The sequence below is a fragment of the Oncorhynchus gorbuscha genome, linkage group LG03 (genome assembly GCF_021184085.1).
Source record: "Oncorhynchus gorbuscha isolate QuinsamMale2020 ecotype Even-year linkage group LG03, OgorEven_v1.0, whole genome shotgun sequence".
NCBI classification, from domain to species: Eukaryota; Metazoa; Chordata; class Actinopteri; order Salmoniformes; family Salmonidae; genus Oncorhynchus; species Oncorhynchus gorbuscha.
In genome coordinates, this window is record NC_060175.1 from 68,508,115 (window position 1) to 68,514,415 (window position 6,301).

The following is a 6,301-nucleotide window of genomic DNA, read 5'->3' on the forward strand; positions in this document are numbered from 1 at the left end:
TGTCCCCACAATGAAAACCCCAACAATTAAATTAGGCATGTAAACGAAAAAAGTATGCTCACCTTTCGTATTCACTGCGTGAAATGTCTTGAATAATTTACATTCAATTTTCAATAAATGTTCAGTTACATGCAGGTTGAAATGTCTTTAATCAGTTTCTTGAGGAACAGCGATGCCATCGATCCCCTTCAGGAATACAAACAACAACAAAAAAGCCAATACGAGAGTTCCGGAAACGCTCTGCCAAAATGTTTAAACATTCGTCGACGAGGGGGGAACAAATTGAGTGAGACACAAGGTCGAGTTTGCGTAACACATTAATATGAATAAAGTTAAATAATACATTAATTGTGCAAACTGGTTATTATTATGTTGATTCAAGTATGGTTTTGCTTTTGCTACACGTTGAGCTAAACTGCACTTTAAAAACAAACATGTAATACACAATTGCTATACCATCTAAATGAAGCAATATGATTCATTCGGCCTAAATATCAAACAGCCAAGAAGCATGGCCAAAGCCATAAAATGAACCAATTTTAAATATGTTGTCCAATTACTATGGATTTTCAAGTTATGAAATTGAAGCTTTTCCAATCTGATATGCTCTTCATTCCGACAAGACTACAATTCCTCTATTCCTAAACAGTAAACACATTTAATTCTAGGTTAATTGATCGAGGGAATTCTATATATTTTTGCCATTATATTTGCAAGAGATTTCACCCAGTAGGTTAGTAGTCTACTGAGTAATGCTCCGAAAAAAGTCTGCTGCCTAATTGAGAAATTGTCTCGTTCTTGTGGCGCCCCCTACTGGCCAATTATGCGAAGCGCCCCTTGATTCAGTTAAGGCCAATTCCAGGATGGAAGACTGACGCTGAGGCCCAGATTTTTTTACTTTTAAATGTATGCCAAACAAAAACCAGTGCTTCCACATATGCATTGCTTGCTGTTTGGGGTTTTAGACTGAGTTTCTGTACAGCACTTTGTGACATCTGCTGATGTATTTATAAAGCCCTTTTTACATTTGATTGATTGCAAAGTCAAACCAACCATACAACTTTATGCATTAGGATGACTTTAACAATTTACACAGAACATTTCACAGAAACACATTTACTTGAAAACAGTCTAGATGCAAAGTTTGGTAACAGAAGGACGGCACAAACGTCACGAACGCTTCATGCACTTCTTGTTCACTGCAGTTTGTCTTCTTTCTCTGTGAGTGACATTATACAAACGGCCATATTAGTTTGAGCAACAAAAAAACAAGTTTTTCCACTGTGTGACTAATATTGTAATTATATACTAGTCTATTGATCACTAATACAGTTGAAGTCGGAAGTTTACATACACCTTAGTCAAATACATTTAAACTCCAGTTTTTCACAATTCCTGACATTTAATCCAAGTAAAAATTCCCTGTCTTAGTTCAGTTAGGATCACCACTTTATTTTAAGAATGTGAAATGTCAGAATAATAGTAGAGGGTGATTTATTTCAGCTTTTATTTCTTTCATCACATTCCCAGTGGGTCAGTAGTTTACATACACTCAATTAGTATTTGGTAGCATTGCCTTTAAACTGTTTAACTTGAGTCAAACGTTTTGGGTAGCCTTCCACAAGCTTCCCACAATAAGTTGGGTGAATTTTGTCCCATTCCTCCTGACAGAGCTGGTGTAACTGAGTCAGGTTTGTAGGCCTCCTTGCTCGCACATGCTTTTTCAGTTCTGCCCACACATTTTCTATAGGATTGAGGTCAGGGCTTTGTGATGGCCACTCCAATACCTTGACGTTGTGGTTTTTTAGCCATTTTGCCACAATTTTGGAAGTATGCTTGGGGTCATTGTCCTTTTGGAAGACCCATTTGCGACCAAGCTTTAACTTCCTGATTGATGTCTTGAGATGTTGCTTCAATATATCCACGTAATTTTACTCTCTCATAATGATATCTATTTTGTGTAGTGCAACTGTCCCTCCTGCAGCAAAGCACCCCCACAACATGATGCTGCCACACCTGTGCTTCACGGTTGGGATGATGTTCTTTGGCTTGCAAGCCTCCCCCTTTTTCCTCCAAACATAACAATGGTCATTATGGCCAAATAGTTCCATTTTTGTTTCATCAGACAAGAGGACATTTCTCCAAAAAGTACAATCTTTGTCTCCATGTGCAGTTGCAAACCGTAGTCTGGCTTTTTATGGCGGTTTTGGAGCAGTGGCTTCTTCCTTGCTGAGTGGCCTTTCAGGTTATATCGATATAGGACTCATTTTACTGTGGATATAGATACTTTTCTACTGGTTTCCTCCAGCAGCTTCACAAGGTCCTTTGCTGTTTTTCTGGGATTGATTTGCACTTCGCACCAAAGTACGTTCATCTCTAGGAGACAGAACACGTCTCCTTCCTGAGTGGTAGGACGGCTGCATGGTCCCATGGTGTTTATACTTGCATATGTAACAGTATAATTTTTAAACCGTCCCCTCGCCCATACCCGGGCGCGAACCAGGGACCTTCTGCACACATCAACAACAGTCACCCACGAAGCATCGTTACCCATCGCTCCACAAAAGCCGCGGCCCTTGCAGACCAAGGGGAACTACTACTTCAAGGTCTCAGAGCAAGTGACGTAACCGATTGAAACGCTATTTAGTGCACACCGCTAACTAAGCTAGCCGTTTCACATCCGTTACACATACTATTATTTGTACAGATGAACGTGGTACCTTCAGGCGTTTGCAAATTGCTCCCAAGGATGAACCAGAATTGTGGAGGTCTACAATTTATTTTCTGAAGTCTTAGCTGATTTCTTTTTATTTTCCCATGAGATCAAGCAAAGAGGCACTGAGTTTGAAAGTATGCCTTGAAATACATCCACTGGTACACCTCCAATTGATTCAAATTATGTCAATTAGCCTATCAGAAGCTTCTAAAGACAATTATCTGGAATTTTCCAAGCTGTTTAAAGGCACAGTCAACTTAGTGTATGTAAACTTCAGACCCACTGGAGTTGTGATACAGAGAATTCAAGTGAAATAGTCTGTCTGTAAACAATTGTTGGAAAAATTACTTGTGTCATGCACAAAGTAGATGTCCTAACCAACTTGCCAAAACTATAGTTTGTTAACAAGTAATTTGTGGAGTGGTTGAAAAACGAGTTTTAATGATTCCAACCTATGTGTACGTAAACTTCCGACTTCAACTGTATGTAGCCACAATCTTTTGGTCACTCTGTCTCAATACAATTGGTCACCAATCATATTATGTTTTGTATTCCCATTATGGCTGGTCCCTGAATTCATAGGAGGCCATTTTGAAATGTATAAAAAGCTCCTTCAATGTTCATTCTAAAACCACTATAGAGCCCCACAGTGGAGGTGTAGTAATACCCATAAAACCTAGCGGTAAAACAGGGAAATGGTTCCAATTGTCTTTCCACTATTACATTTTTCCCATAGAACATTTTAGAAACACTTAATATAAGGGTTGTTATTCGTGTAGGCTTACCCTGGCGAGACTTTTTGATAACCACGTAAATCTCTTTCGGACAAGGGGTCTTTTATCAATATATTTGCCTCTACTTAATCTCAGATTTGAAAATGCTAATTAGCATCAAAGTAGACTTCATACAAGACTACAAATCCCAGCTAGCTCCTGCATGTTATCTCTAGCAGACACCTTTTGTGAACAGGTATTGTGTCAATTTAAAACTTGCATAAGACAGTTCACAGAATTTTCAATTTGAAGAAATGTTGGCAATTTATGAATGACTAACTTGAGCAAACATAATCCAGAGATTCTTACCTTTGCCTCGATTTGGTAGTCTCGTCCAGATCATCATGGCATTTTTAGTTCTTTATGATAGCCACATTAGCAGCTAATTAGCATTTCATTTTTAGGAGATGAATGCAGGCGAATATATTGATACAGTGCTTTCGGAAAGTATTCAGACAGCTTGACTTTTACCACAATTTTTAATGTTAATAGTCTTATTCTAAAATGGTTTAAATTAAAAATTAAAAAATCTCAGCAATCTACACACAATAACCCATAATGGCAAAGTGGAACCGGGTTCTTAGACATTTTTGCAAGTGACCCTGTCCTAGAGGGATAAACATGAGGGAGGGATAAACACGGTTCTCAAAACATCACGCCAGGGTAAGCCTACACAAAACAAAGCCCTCATTTGAAGTGTTTCTATATTCCCCTATGTAGAAAAATTAATTTTGGAAAAATGATTGGAACCATTTTCTTGTTTGACTGCTAGGTTTTATGGGTATTATGACTCATTCCGTGGCACTCTATTTCTAGAAGATACAAAAAAGCTCCGAAAATATATATATATTTGGGACACATTTAACCCCTTATTTTTGTTGCCATTTCTATTCATTTGTATAGGTTACCTTCAGACAAGTCCCGCAAAACAATGAACACCTTCATTTTGGTGAGAAGACCGATTTTCGGAATGTTCTAATAACTGCTGTAGCTCGGTCACTTTCCACCACAGGTGCGGAAGGCCGACCTAGGCGGATGCGGTGGACCATATAGCTCTTAGTTAAACGAACTGATTTTGATGGAGATTTTATTATGCTACTTGGATTGAAGAACGGGTTTGAAAGCCCGAGCTGACTAGGTGAAATACATCTGTTCCCTTGAGCAAGGCACTTAACCCCAGTCACTAAACCAAGTTTACTAATTTACTAAAATGTATAGTTGTATTTCAATAGCCACAACCATAGAAGCCATCAGTCCCGAGAAACCATCAGCATCGCCACACTGGAAATGTTTTCTCTTAATCAATTTTTACTGCCCTCCCGAGTTGCCAAATCTCCACTTCACTTTGCGCGTCAATTCATGCACCTGGTTGGAGTGAAGTAGGTGCAGTGTTCATTTCCACTCTAACAAGCAGACAGAATTGATCTGTGAAAAGCATGAATTAGCCAATCAACAGCTACATTAAATCAATGTAATCCTTTCTTCTTCTTAACTTGCAACGATTGCTTTGTTTTCTCCGCAACAGCGCTTCGAAAATGTTACGTGTTTGGAGTGCAATCGGAACACGTTTAGTAAAGGGCGTGGAAGCTACTGAAGAAAGTGAGATAATTGAAAAAGGTGAGTCATGATGAGTTTCATGACTCTGGGACTCATGATGAGGTTTGTGAGTGGAGCCTTTTGTAGCTCCGTATGCCTACTCTACAAACTGTACCTTTACTAGCATTCAGACCAGTGCCTTATTCCACATTTGTATGTGTTACAGCCTGAATTAAAAATGGATTAGAATTAATTTTCTCACCCATCTACACACAATACCCCACTTTTTTGTTTATTGACAAAGTGAAAACATGTTTTTAGAAATGTTAGCGAATTTATTGAAAATGAAATACAGAAATATATAATTTATGTAAGTAATTCACACCCCTGAGTTAATAAATGTTAGAATCACCTTTGGCAGTGATTACAGCTGTGAGTCTTTCTGAGTAAGTCTCTAAGAGCTTAACACACCTGAATTGAACAATATTTGCCCACTATTCTTTAAAAAATCTTCAACCTCTGTCAAATTGATTGTTGGTCATTGCTAGACAGCCATTTTCAAGTCTTGCCATAGATTTTCAAGCCGGTTTAAGTCAAAACTGTAAGTAGGCCAGTCAGGAACATTCAATGTTGTCTTGGTAAGCAACTCCAGTGTATATTTGGCTTTGTGTTTCAGGTTATTGTCCAGCTGAAAAGCACATTAATCTCCTAGTGTCTGGTGGAAAGCAGACTGAACAAGACTTTGCCTGTGCTTAGCTCCATTCCATTAATTTTTATCTTAAACTCCCCAGTCCTTTCCGATTCCAAGCATACACATAACATGATGCAGCCACCACTATGCTTGAAAATATGGAGAGTGGTACTCAGTAATATGTTGTTTTGGACTTGCCCCAAACATAACACTTTGTATTGAGGACAAAAAAGTGAATTGTTTTGCCACATTTTTTGCAGAATTACTTTTGTGCCTTATTCTGTATAGGCTTCCTTCTTTTCACTCTGTCAACTAGGTTAGTATTGTGGAGTAACTACAATGTTGTTGATCCATCCTCAGTTTTCTCCTATCACAGCCATTAAACTCTGTAACTGTTTTAAAGTCACCATTGGCCTAATGTGAAATCCCTGAATGGTTTCCTTCCTCTCCGGCAACTGAGTTAGGAAGGACACCTTTATATTTGTAGTGACTGGGTGTATTGATTCACCATTCAAAGTGTAATTAATAAGTTCACCATTCTCAAAGAGATATTCAATGTCTGCTTTTTTTTTTTACCCATCTACC

At 38.4% G+C, this 6,301-nt stretch overlaps 1 protein-coding gene and 1 long non-coding RNA gene across 5 annotated transcripts in view; one reads left to right on the plus strand and one right to left on the minus strand.

Moving 5' to 3' along the window:
• Nucleotides 1-257, minus strand: part of LOC124031762 (helicase ARIP4-like) — a 64,229-nt gene extending 63,972 nt beyond the window's left edge. For all 3 annotated transcript variants that reach the window (XM_046343401.1, XM_046343399.1, XM_046343398.1), the window contains exon 1: nucleotides 63-257. The gene's annotated coding sequence lies outside the window, so the exon portion shown is untranslated. The remainder of the gene's footprint in view (nucleotides 1-62) is intronic.
• A 3,558-nt stretch (nucleotides 258-3,815) lies between these two features.
• Nucleotides 3,816-5,763, plus strand: LOC124021579. 2 transcript variants are annotated; one of them, XR_006836252.1, is made up of 4 exons: nucleotides 3,816-4,152; nucleotides 4,393-4,868; nucleotides 5,015-5,106; nucleotides 5,702-5,763. It is a non-coding gene; the product is annotated as an uncharacterized LOC124021579 (long non-coding RNA). The 2 variants fall into 2 exon arrangements; XR_006836251.1 differs by lacking the exon at nucleotides 3,816-4,152 and having other exon boundaries at nucleotides 4,300-4,868.
• Nucleotides 5,764-6,301: the final 538 nt, after the last annotated feature.